The sequence below is a fragment of the Phacochoerus africanus genome, chromosome 10, assembly GCF_016906955.1.
Source record: "Phacochoerus africanus isolate WHEZ1 chromosome 10, ROS_Pafr_v1, whole genome shotgun sequence".
Classification (NCBI taxonomy): Eukaryota; Metazoa; Chordata; class Mammalia; order Artiodactyla; family Suidae; genus Phacochoerus; species Phacochoerus africanus.
This window is the reverse complement of record NC_062553.1, coordinates 103,886,997-103,900,806: the sequence shown is the minus strand read 5'-3', so window position 1 is coordinate 103,900,806 and position 13,810 is coordinate 103,886,997. Positions and strand designations below refer to the sequence as shown.

Genomic DNA, 13,810 nt, shown 5'->3' with positions numbered 1-13,810 from the left:
AGAAACTTTTTAGAGACAGACTATCTGGACAATTTAGGAAAAATTATCTAAGGATTTTTTTCCTTCATTTGTAAAATAGAGGTAACAATAGTAATTGCCAAAAAATTTTTCTAAGGATTACATGAGATAATGCAAGTGAAGCTTTGCTTTATTGTTAATATATTTTTATTGTTATATTATTGTTATTAGTTATTATTTAGATAGCTTTTTCTCTACTTTTCCATGTACCTTTCCTGGGTCTGGTACATGTTTAGCTCAGAATAACTAAATGAGTCCTTAGGTAATAATTTAAGGCATAGATGGAGACAAACATTCTCTTAACATTATGAAAAACAAGATGTAATAATAAAAATAATAACAACAACAACTATCATTTATTGAGCACTAAAAGCCAGGCACTCTTCTAGGTGCTTTATGTAAATTAATGTATTTGATACAATCATGAGCCCATGGGTTATGTACTATTATTATCTGTGTTTTTATAGTGAAGGAAACTGAATTACAGAAAGAAGTTTGATTAATTTAATCCAAGGGCACCCAGATGGAAGGACTGGAATCAAATATAAGCAATCTAGATGATAGCAGGATATGAGTCCTGAAAGTATGGAAGGTCTGCCTTTGTTTTAAATAACACAGCTTGAGGGGTCCTTATGCCCTATCGCTCCTTCCATCCTTGATATGAAATTCTTGGCACCCATCCAGCAGTGGAACACAATGAAGCCAAATGGCTGGAAACCTAGTGGAAACCCACATAAAGAAAAGACCCAGGGTTTAGGATTGGGGTTGGAACTACGGAAAGAGACCAAAAGTGGAGGAGGAGAGAAAAGAGGTAGGGTCCAGGGTAAAGTATTGTTTCTTCTGGTTAAGAGTGGGCTGCCAGGACTGGTATCCTGAGTAGGATTGCAGCAACAACAAATTTTTATTTTGTACAGTACACAAAATGCTCTGGCCAAGGGACAGAATGGTAATTGATATCTAGCCTTTTGGTCAGCTTGCCAACCCTATGGATTATTCCAACAAAAGGAACCAAAAATGTCCAGTGCAATAATGATATAAAGGGATGACAAACCTGAGAGGCATTTTTTTTCAGTCTATAATGTTTTACTATGATTTAGATTTTTTTTCCAAAAGAACAAAATTATATAGTATAAAAATTTAGGTGTCAGAAAGACTCAAAGGCTGTATTTCAGTTTCTTCAGGTTTTATTTCCAGGCATTAAGTATGTAATACAGTTGTTGCCACTGTTGTTTTCCAAATGTCTGATGGGTGCTATGACTGACAACTCCTTTTCTCTGGTTTTGATCAATTTTGCAGTAGACCATTTTAGTTTTTGTTTGTTTGTTTGTTTTTGTTTTTGTCTTTTTTGTCTTTTCAGGGCTGCACCCATGGCATATGGAGGTTCCCAGGCTAGGGGTCTAATTGGAGCTACAGCTGCCGGCCCACACCAGTGCCATAGCAAGGCCAGATCTGAGCCAAGTCTGCAACCTACACCACAGCTTAAGGCAACACCAGATCCTTAACCCACTGAGCCAGGCCGGGGATTGAACTGCAACCTCATGGTTCCTAGTCAGATTCGTTTCTGCTGCACCACGATGGGAACTCCCCATTTTAGTTCTTACTGCATCAATAACGAATGCTTCAACATTATCAGCTACAATCTGAAGTTCTTGTTGCACTGTGTCAAAATAAGTTTATTTTCCACTGCCATTCCCATAAAAGTAAGTAGCCTAATTTTTGCCTATTCAGTTTATGTAGTAGGCCACGTAAATCAATGAAGTCTTTATTATTCTGATAAAACTTGACATGTGATGCCAACTTAGCACTCACAAAAATGGTTAAAAGATCATGAATAAGCTCGCCTTCCAAAAACTTGACTGGTTTCAAAGTAAGAAGGTGGTCAAAAAGAAATGAATTCAGATCTTTCAGTGCTTGCACAGTATACTTGTGAGCATCAGCTCAAGCCTGGGAAGCAATTCTCCATGTAACTTCCTAGCAATTTTACCATGATTTTTGAAGCAGCATCACTTTTCTTAGGATCTACAAGTGCCTCATAAAATAGCCTTAAAAGGATGTGTTTTTTTTGTGTTGAGGTTCCAGTCAGAAATCCATTTTCTAACTTGATCCAGCTCAGTTGGAATATACTGGATGACCCCACAAGATGCTGCCATTTTAATGAGACTGCAATATACTGTATATCTTATAGGAGTCTTCTTACCCATCCCATTAAAATGTTGCTTAGCAGCTGTGAGTTTCAGAGATGGATGTTCACGTCCCAAAATTCGACTAGTTTCTCACACAGGCTCTCAATCTGAGCTTCTTGCTTATCTGGCTCCAGGATCAACAGGAGGGATACCCAGCTGTTCATCATGCTTTCATCTTTATCATCTCCCTTCAGACATACATCATAGGCTTCAATAATTTGAGCTAAAGCTACATGAAGTCCCCTTCTGAGTTCTTTTCTGAAATTTCAGCTCCTCTAGATTTCAAATAAGCTCGAAGTTCAGCAGCCTGATCTTCCTCACTGATGCGGATGAATGTCCGGTTGCTCATGGTAAAGACGGGGGCATGGCAGACCCTCTGCTCCCAAAGCACACTGACCAGAAAAGAGATGAGAGGCCTTTTGAAAATGTGTTCATGTGTTTGGTCTCTGAAGAGTAAAGTCTGGTATCTTAGAGGTCGCAGTGGAATTGGATACACGGAGATGATAACTAAGTTTGTGGGATTGGGTTAGTTTTCCTTCAAGTGAATTTGGGTCAGCAAAAGACTCAGGGAAAGATTTGGGGGTGTTCACTAATAAAATGACACATGGTGGACGAAGAGGCAGTGAAGGAAACTCAGAAGAAGTGGAAAAGTAGAAAAGGCAAATCATGAGACTTTAGGACAAAAATCCTAAAAATCTGCTTAGTGAATTTGAGTTGAGTAGAAAAATATTTTAGTAGTTCAGTACAAATAAGAATGACCAGGAAAACATCATTCGATTTTGCGCTTAAAAGACCTTTGGTGAACTAAGAGAAAGTAATTTGGGTCATGTGGAGGGGATGGACGTCTTCTGCAAGGAGTTTGGAAGTTAGGGATTAGGAGATAGAGCAAAAGTTTTTGAGTAAGAGAAATAGAGAGTAGGGAAATAACATGAGCAATTGCTGGATATTGGGGATTTTATTTTTAGGAATATAGAAGAAAGAGAACCAGAAGGAATAGAAACTGAAGTTGGAAATTGGAAAGGTGTAACTAATAGAGCAGGAGGCCACAGGAAACAGTGTCATCAAGGACTCAAGTGGAGAATAAGCCTTCAAAGAGAGTTTCTTCTTGCGGAAAAAGAGGTTAGAATATGGAAATTCTTATTTTGTATGAAATATTAAGTGGAGATGGCTGCAAAGGGCTCCTGGATCCAGTTCTTCTATGTGTGGAGGCTTTTGCACACCAACATCCAATTCTCTGATGCTAGCTGTGTCTGAGAATTCATCTCAATTCTGAAACTGTCTACCCAGAAATAAAATAAGACTCTACAGGTAAAGGGCTCAGTTTCCGTAAGGCCAACCTCCATGTCAGATACTAGTTTCAAGCTCAGGTTGTTATCTGTGCTTTTAGCCTATTGACTATAAATCAAGGATTCCTGCAACCTCCCCCTTGGCTTTGATTAATTTGCTGGAATGGCTTATAGAATTTAGGAGAGCTTGTTTACTCATTAATTACCAATTTATTATAAAAGAATATTAAATGCTATAAATCACTAGCCAGATGAAGAGATTATAGAGTGAGATCCTGAGCAAAGGAACTTCTGTCCAGTATTAAATTCACTGTGACACATCAGGTGTTCTGGTTTCTGACAGGGAAATTCCGGAAAAGGGCAAAATTTGGCCTTTTGGGTTTTTAAGGGAGGCTCAATTACATACATGGTCATGGTTGAATAAATCATTGCTCAATTGTGATTGATTCCACCTCCAGCCCCTGTCTCTTCCTAAGACTGAATGTTCTGATCCTCTAATCACAAAGTTGGTTTTCGTGGCAACCAGCCCCTACCCTTTATGGGGGGGACCCAAAAATCACTTTCCCTGGTGCTTTTTCTGGAACTGAGGACTAGAAACCAAATATTATATTTTTTTTTCCCTTAGTGATCAGGAAATTTCAGGGGTTTGGGGAGCTGTGAGCCAGAAACTGTGGAGGAAGACCAAATATTTACCATTATATATATATACAACCACTATATATATATGCTTTTATGTATGTATTTCTCATATGTATTTGGTCATTAGAAATATATATTTTCTATAAATCACAATATTGCAGTAACTTTTAAATCTCAGTGGAGGAAGAGGCAAGACAGGGAAGGGGTGGGGGACAAAGATAGGCAGAAGAGCTTTTTGGGGTAGCCATTGTGGGGAATGGGAAAGAGAAATCAACCAAGGAGAAAAAACAATATGGTGCATTTCTTCTCAATAGATATTTTTCTTGGTAGGTATTTATTGAGTATATCTCATGATATGGTGCTGTGTAGCTGCAAGAGAGAAAAGAAAATAGCCTTTCTTTGCCAGGTAAATCTCACTAGGGAGCCAGTATACAAACATAGCTGCAAATAAGAAGGTAACAGATGAGAAGTAAATGTATGCAGCAAATGCAAAATGAATTCAAAGATAACTATGGAAATGGTTCTTAGAGGACAAAGAACTTCAGAAGTCCTTAGAACTGGCTGGCAAAGATGGGTGATGGTAAGGGAAGGTTTAATGGAGAATATTAAGTCCAATTTGAGTCATAAAGTAGGGAAATAACCTTTTTAGATGAGGACATATTAAGTAGGACATTACAGGCACAGAACTTAAAATCAATGGACCCAGAGTTTAAGCACCAAAGTAGCTCATTTCTGGGACACAGTTCTCATTTAATCAGATCACATGTGAGTCCTTTTTCTAGAGCTTTATGGGGCAGGATGGAAATTTTTTACTTTTCCTGGGATGTTAGAGAGCTATTGAAGGTTTTTGAACTTGGCAACAATATAAAGTGATGTTTTAGTAACATTACTGTAGTTAATATAAATTATAGATTGCAGATCTATAGCAACAATCAAGGCAAGAAGGACTCAAGAGTATTTCTTGACTGTTTAATTTCCGATGAGTGCTATAATTACCAGGAAAATCCTTGGTTTTGCCTCATTATTAGAGATTCATCAATTTCTCCCATTTTTTTCCTTCCCAAAGACATCTTCAGTGTCTTTGATTTCTGGTTCTTTAATTCCCTCAGATTTTCAGTCATTTAAAAAATCTCCTATCATTTCCTCTTGGCCTTGTTTGCCCTGTCTTTGCTGTTCTTTTAGTATGAGCTGTCTTGCTCTCTGTCCTGACTTTATTTAAAGAGAGACCTGCCCATCTCAGCCTCACCATGGGAGAATCTCCGTAAACTAATGGCACATGTCATTCAACTTCCTAATATAACTGATATGTTCTATAGTATTTGCTAAGCTTTGATGGCTACTGTTATTTGCTATATTATAAAAGTTCAATAAAGTATTTCTGCCTTTTTTTTTTGGTATTATAACCAACAGATGAGTGTATTAAATTTAGTGTGGTTGTGTTTGTGACTGAATACTAGCTCTAGGAACCCTAGAAGTTTCTTACCACTTTACTAAGTTCTCACTCAATTTTAATTAAATTTGAATTTTAATTAAAATTGAGATCATAAAATCATATAGATTAGTTTGAACTTTGTACTCTCTTTAAAATACCAAAATCTTGCTGTTGATTGCTATTTGAATAGGTTGTTCTCTGTTTAAAACATTATCTGTTGCTGCCTTCTCTTACTGTGATTTAGTGTCCAAAACATAGTGGATGGTAAAATATATGAGATGAATATATACAAAGGGTGAGAATTAATAGAAAGAAGCCTTGAACCTGGAATGTAGATATAGCTACACACCTAATATGGCCCCAATGCTGTTTGAATCTGTAATAATCTCCCTTTATAAGCATCATTATAGTAGTTTCTAAGTCTCTTGAAATTATCTAAGTTACTTAAGGCTTTAGAAAATAGAAATTCTGAGTCATTAATACTTAATGCAAATTATACTGAAGGCAGTAAGAAAGCATCAAGTAGCTAAATTGACTTTTTAATTCTGAGATCATTTATGAATGATTCAGCTCTGTCCTTCTGCTTGAACACTTTTACTTGAAACCATTTTTCGTCAGTGAAAGAGGGCCATCAAAACTTGGTTTTAACCTGAGAGTTCTAGAAAGGGTGAAAAATGAAAGAAGTCTTTATTCTGGAAAATGGATCTAATTTTGAAGTTCAACTGGAATAAGCAATTGCTAAATTTTGTGTAGAAAATTTTATCTAACTTAATAATTAACTGATTATTTGAGTAAACAAAACACAGTGTTTCTTAAAGCCTATGAATAAATACTTTTTCCAAGCATGACAGATTAAGTGAAAACAAAGAGATCGAACAAAAATGGGAGGGGGTCATGGATTTGTTTCTGTGTGGAGGAAGAGGGCAGTACTTTTAGGGAGTGAAATTTACATGAGCATCTGGGTCTTTTGTCATGTTTTGGATGGATGACCTGAGTCTGATATATTGGTGAATAGCATTAACAAAGGTCTGGTTGTCAAAGGCTAGGAAGAAAAATGGAATTAGCTACAGAAATGAGGTGACGTCTGTGTTTAGGGGAAAAAAACTGATTGGCAAAAGACCGGATTTGTGTGTGTGTGTTTCTACTGTATAGTGATCTTAACTCAGGAGGATATGAAAAAAAAGCCCCCCTTTTTTTTTTTGGTAAAGTTTGGGTTATGTGATGAAAGTGGATATGTATCTGTTACTAATGAAATGACATGATAAACTCAATGAATTTGTAACTCATAACACATTAATTTCACCAACTTGACATTTGTAGTACTGTTTATTTCTAGTTATAGAAAATTAGAATTAAGTAAAAGTGCACTGGAATTCAAGAGAAGTTTGCTCTTTTTTTTTCTGTATAAACCATGCCATCCAGAGTAGAGAACCATATCTAATCTCCCAATTAGGTCAGGCCCCAGGATAATCAATCTTTTTAACAGCAGATGCCTTGTTTCAGCAAATGAATGCTTGGTTTCAAAAGAAGTTTTGTGTTTGGAGAGGAGTATAGTTGGCATGGGTGATTAGAAGTCTTTTAAACCCTATAAAAGCTTCTGTAGATTGTTTTATATCCACATTTTGTGAACTGAAGTAATGCTGTATATATCCATCTTAAAATGAAGTTGGTGGGACTTTCTACAGCCTGTGAGAACATCTACGTGCATATAAATATTTGAGGTCCAGAATTATCTTAACACCCATTGGAATTATGCTGTGATTTTGATAACATCTAAAACTACTGTATATGTTTTTAGTAAGGTGTCCTTCATATTTATTATGTATGCTCCTTAATGACAATAACCTAATTAATAGATTAGCATTTTCTAAGCTGAAAGTGCAAGTTAACATGATCCTCATATTTATTGTCTGGGCTACATTAATATTAGTTTGTGAGTACTTCCTATCTTATGCCTTTTCAGTTCATACCATATGCAAATAGGAAGTGTATGAGACAGCTTTGAAATAATTAAAAATTAAAGTTTATAAAACAGTGTGTATTAAGTTAAAACTATATATTGACTTAATTTTGCTCACAACTCAACTCATTTAAGATACTGAAGTATAGTGAAATACTTTCCAATATGGCACAATAAAAATATTCTAAGGCTTCAATAAATTATTTTAAATAATCATTGTTCAAAATTTGATTATTGGAACTTATCAGTGAGGCCAGAAAGTGATACATAAAATAAATCAGAAAGCTACAAATTACCTATTACCTTTTTTTAAAGAGAGTAGATTATATAATTAGAAACATGGTGTTGAAACTTTTGCAAGATAGTTAAGAAGAAAAGCATTCACCAACATATTTTGTATGTTACCATTTCAACTTTGTTATATAATGGTCAGTTCTACAATTTTTCTCTGTGGAAAGTTAATATTTTTCATAGTGAAAGTTGATAAAACAATTGAAAAGTTAAAAGCAGATGGCCTTTAATTTAAGAAACATTTAATGCTAATTACTTACCTTTCACACAACTTAAATGTTGGTAAACATATAGAATTATATTAATGTTTTAAGTAAGGTTTTAAGACTAAATTGGTTGATAAGGTAGAGATACAAGGAAATAAGATTTTTAAAATACAGGCATTCTTTTTTTTTTTTTTGTCTTTTTAGGGCCACACATGCAGCATATGGAGGTTCCTAGGCTAAAGGTCAAATTGTAGCTACAGCTGCCAGTGTACATCACAGCCACAGCAATGCGGGATCCAAGCCACATCTGTGACCTACACCACAGCTCACTTCAATGCCGGATCCTTAACCCACTGAGCGAGGCCAGGGATTGAACCAGCATCCTCATAGATACTACTAAGGTTCACTACTGCTGAGCCACAACAGGAACTCCTAAAGGCATTCTTAATAATACCAAATACCAAAATAGAACTATTATGCTCACTTGTGCTTATTCTAATGTATAGCAGTATCTTAATATGATTAGTAGAATAGCTTCCATATATTAAGAACTTCTATATATTAAAAATTTTAACTGGAAGACTGTTTAATGTCCCGGTCTGTTACTCAGCTGCATTTTTTGATTTAAAACTTAGTTATCACGGCATATCAGGTGTATGCATTTGATTTAATGAAATTAACACTTAGGTTTATACAATAGTTTTCTTACTCAGATCCCAGTGATTTTCAGAATCCAGAGACTTACAAGCTGAAATTCTTTGTTATTATGGAGGTATTGTAGCTAAATTTATACATGGATTATTTCTTCCTTGACAGGCACACATTGACATGCCCACACATGCACTCTAGTATGAAAAAAAAATCTGAAAGAAAATATAGCAAAATGTATATCTTTGGGTGATGGATAGATTTGGGGTGATTTATAAAATCTTATTTACTATATGATATAGGCTTTATGATTCTTTTATAACTAGGAAAATAAACAAATACTTTCAGTTTCAAAAAATATACATTACTACTCCAGCATAGTAGTATACATATACAAATATATAATTTGATAATAATTTTATAATATACTTTGACATTAACTTTTTATGTCCTCTTGAATCCATGTAGAACCTGTAAGGGCAAATGCCCTGTTCTTTCCTGGACACTGCTTTCCTTGGCCATACTATTGAAATAAACCACTCAGTGGAAGGTACATTTTAATGACTGTAAACTATAAGAAGTATGTTAAAGCATGCCAGGAATGATCCAGGATAATAGACATTGAACATGGTAAACAAATTTTATCTATCCAGGATCTATCAACCCTTTTATACTCTTAAAAATGATTGAAAACCCTCAAAGAGCTTTTGTTTATGTAGGTTATATCCAGGGCTGTTTATGACATTAGATAGTAAATCTGAGACATCTTTGAAATGTTAATTAATTCACTTTAAAAATCACAAATACCATCACATATTAAAAATGCATAAAATACATAAAATACATTGAACCACCGCTCAAATGTCTAAGCTTGATTTCTTAATTCTTAGATACATCAACTTTAAAGTTTACTGTTTGTTGCTCGGATGTGATCTTAAAGTTTTTGTTTTTCATCTTTTCGATAGTAATTTTATATATGTGAACTTACCAGATATGAGCAGCATAGGAATACAGTAAAGTTTGCTCAATGGTTATTGGCATGGTGTTCTACTGTTGTGAAGTTCTATCCTCATTAAAAGTATGAAAGAAATTTCAAAGAAAACCTTTGCTTGAGCCCTGAAAACCAAAATATTGATTTTTAAAAGAAAATATTTGTTTCAATGCTAAGTTTTTATGACAGAAAACGAAGCCAAAATACACATTTTCTTTTGTGATACTCATAATGTCAGATTTTATTAAAAATAACTAAGAATGTTCCCACACAGTGCTTTTGATGATGTCTCCTTTCTTTGTAAACATTTGTACAAAATGTCTCAACATGAAATCTGTTATAAAAACTTCTTAAAATCGTTCTTTTAAAATTGAGGTGAAGTTGACTCCACTAGGAAATGTGGATGACATGTTTTCATGTTCTTTTTTTGAGTGACAAAAACAATGTTGTCACTCTTGACTCACAAGTGAAATAGCAGTGCTAGAGGTTTCCTGCAGATATGGCTAGCAAATATATTCAAGATTCCAAGGAAACCATCTTTTATCCTTTTTGCTCTCCCAGAATAGATCAGATTTTCCTAATGTACGCTCTCATTGCTACATCCTTGGATTTCCCCACACTGCACTCATTGCAGTTGGTGAAATTATTTCTTTGCACAATCATTTGGTTGATAACTGCTTCTGTCACTATAGTATTAGTTCCAAGAAGGAAAGGTCCGAACCAGTTTTTTAATCTCATGCCCAGACTTCATCAGTGTTTGGCACATGACAGGAACTCTTTACAAGCTACAGGATATATGATAGAACACTGCTGATCATTTAATATACTTTAGATTCCCCAGAATATTTTCCTGTACCTTTTATATTTTAGGATCCTCCATCCTTCTTTAAATTGGCTTTTTGTGATAAATGTCTTTTGTTTCTTTCTCACCTCTTTGTTCCATTTTTGTCTTCTCTCATGGCTTTTGTTTTAATTTCTAGTTCCTTAAGCAAGTATAAAGTTGTCCTTCCCTTTACTATTTTTTCCTTTTATACACTTTCTCTCGGTTAACCATAACCACTGTGATTCTCACATCTAAATCTCTAATCCTAAACTCTCCCTCGAACCATAGTTCTGCATCTTCCAGGGATTCTCTGTACATTTCTAACCAGATATTCATCTTTAAATCCAATAGGTCTATGACTAAATTAATTATCTTTCATCCTATATTGGTCACCCCTTGTGCTTCTCTATGTTCCAGCAGGTTCTTTTGTGTTGCCTTCATCTTTGCTTTCATCAGGTTCTATCAAGTCTCTCTCTCACTCAGGGCCCATGTTTTCATCCTAGTTCCTGTAATACTAGCTCATACCTTGGCTATTTCATCTCAGTCCTGTTGTGATGGCATTTACACTTTCCCTTCTCTGGTGGTTCTCTTGACTTTAATACATTTTGTATACTGGTATGAGAGTAACTTTTCCCACATAATTTTTCTCTTAGAAACTTTCATTCAGTTAATAATTTAAACATTGCCTGGGCATTTGAAGGCATTAAGGAACTATATATATTTTTAGACGCTGAGGTTATATTAAAAGAAAAATAGGCCAGTACCATACTTTTTTTTATAACTGTAGCTTTGTAGTATAAGCTAAAGTCAGGGCACTTGATTTCTCCAGCTTCGTTTTTCTTTCTTGGAATTGCCTTGGCTATTCAGGCTATTTTGTGTTTCCATACAAATTAAAAACGTTTTGGACCTAGTTCTATGAAAAATGCCATTGGTAATTTGATAGGGATTGCATTGAATCTGTAGATTGCCTTGGGTAGTATAATCACTTTGACTATGTTAATTCTTCCAAGAACATGGAATATGTTTCCACCTGGAACAAAAAACAGAAACATAGAAGAGTGGAACAGGGTGGAAAGTCCAGAAATAAACTCATCCACCTATGGCCAACTAATCTACAACAAAGAAGGCAAGAATATAGAATGGAGAAAAGACAGTCTCTTCAATAATGTGCTGAGAAAACTGGACAGCTACATGTAAAAGAATGAAATTAGAACACTGTCTAATACCATACACAAAAATAAACTCAAAGAGGATTAAAGACCTAAATATAAGACTGGATACTATAAACCTCTTAGAAGAAAATATAGGCAGAACATTCTCTGACATAAACCATAGCAGCAGTATCTTTTCAGATAAACCTCCTAGAGTAATGAAAATAAAAATAGGAGTTCCCATCATGGCTCAGTGGAAATGAATCCAACTAGGAACCATGAGGTTGTGGGTTCAATTCCTGGCCTCACTCAGTAGGATGAGAATCCGGTGTTGCCATGAGCTGTGGTGTAGGTCACAGACACGACTCAGATCTTGCATTGCTGTGGCTCTGGTGTAGGTCAGCAGCAACACCTCCAATTATACCTGTAGTCTGGGAGCCTCCCTATGCTGTGGGTGTAGCCATAAAAAGACCAAAAAAAAAAAAAGAAAAACAAAAATAAACAAATGGGACCCAATTAAACTTAAATGTTTTTACATAACAAAGGAAACCATAAACAATTTGAAAAGACAACCCACAGAATGGGAGAAAATATTTGCAAGTGAAAAAATAAGGGCTTAATTTCCAAGATACACAAACACTTCCTACAGCTCAATATCAAAAAAGCAAACAACTCAGTCAGAAAATGGGCAGAAGATCTTAATAGACATTTCTCCAAAGAAGACAGACAGTTTGCCAAAAAGTACAGGAAAATATTCTCAATGTTACTAATTATTGGAGAAATGCAAATCTAAATTACTATGAGGTATCCCCTTACACCAGTCAGAATGACCATCTTCAAAAAGTCTACACATAATAAATGCTGGAGAGGGTATGGAGAAGAGGAAACCCTCTTGCATTCATTGGTAGGAATGTAAATTGGTATACCCACTATGGAAAACAGTATGGAGGTTCCTCAAAAAACTAAATATGGAACTACCATATGATCCAGCAATCCCACTCCTGAGCATCTATCTGGAGAAAATCATAATTAGAAAAGATACATGCATCCCAGTTTCACTGCAGCACTATTTACAGTAGCCAAGACATGGAAGCAACCTAAATGTCCAGTGACATAAATAGATCAAAAAGATATGGTACATATATAGAATGGAATATTACTCAGCCATAAAAAGAACAAAATAATGCCACTGGCAACAACATGGATGGAACTAGAGATTATCATACTAAGTGAAGTAAATCAGCTGAAGACAAACAACATACTATATCACCTACATGTGGAATCTAAAAAAAAAAAAAAAGATACAAACAAACTTATTTGCAGAACAGAAATAGACTCACAGATTTTGAAAAAAAACTATGGTTACCAAAGGAACAGGTCGGAGGAGGGATGGACTAGGGGTTTGGGATTGGCATATGCACACTGTGGTATATGGAATGATTAGGCTATACAGGGACCTGCTGTATAGCACAGGGAACTCTACTCAGTATTCTGATATCTACATGGGAAAAGATTCTGAAAGAGAATCGATGTATGCATATATATGTATAACTGAATCACTTTCTAGTACAGCAGAAATAACAACCTTCTAAATCAACTGTACTTCAATAAACCAAAAAAAGTCCTTGTCTTTTACACATACATACTGAAATACTAATGAATAATTTATATGATGTCTATGATTTGATTCAAATCATATGGAGTGAGGAAAGGTGGATGGTAGTGTAGGTACAGATAGACCAGGAGTTCCCCTCATTGTGCAGTGGGTTAAGAATCTGGTGGCAGCACTTCAGGTCTCTGTGAGGTACAGGTTCGATTCCCAGCCCAGTGCAGTGGGTTAAAGGATCTGGTGTTGCCACAGCTGTGGCATAGGCTAGGATTAAATCCCTGGCCTGGGAACTTCCATATGCTGTGACTGCTGCCATTTTGAAAAAAAGTCTTCCTATGATTCAGTGATGTTTGTGCAGGGTGATAAATCTGCACTTGAAAATGGGCTTTAAATATCATCATCATCATTCCTCCCTATCACTTTTCTTCCCATCACATCTTCCCACTCACTGATGTTTCCAGCTTCCGTACATCCATTTCCTCTTCCTCTCTTGTTTCTCATCAGCCTGAAGAATAAAATTATCTTTGCATACACTCTTTGGATTATCAAATTCGAAATCATCACCAAAAGCTA

General features: G+C 35.5%; 1 pseudogene; it reads right to left on the bottom strand.

The window, feature by feature from the left end:
• Positions 1-1,155: 1,155 nt before the first annotated feature.
• On the bottom strand, positions 1,156-2,633 carry LOC125137937 (eukaryotic translation initiation factor 3 subunit M-like; annotated as a pseudogene).
• Positions 2,634-13,810: the final 11,177 nt, after the last annotated feature.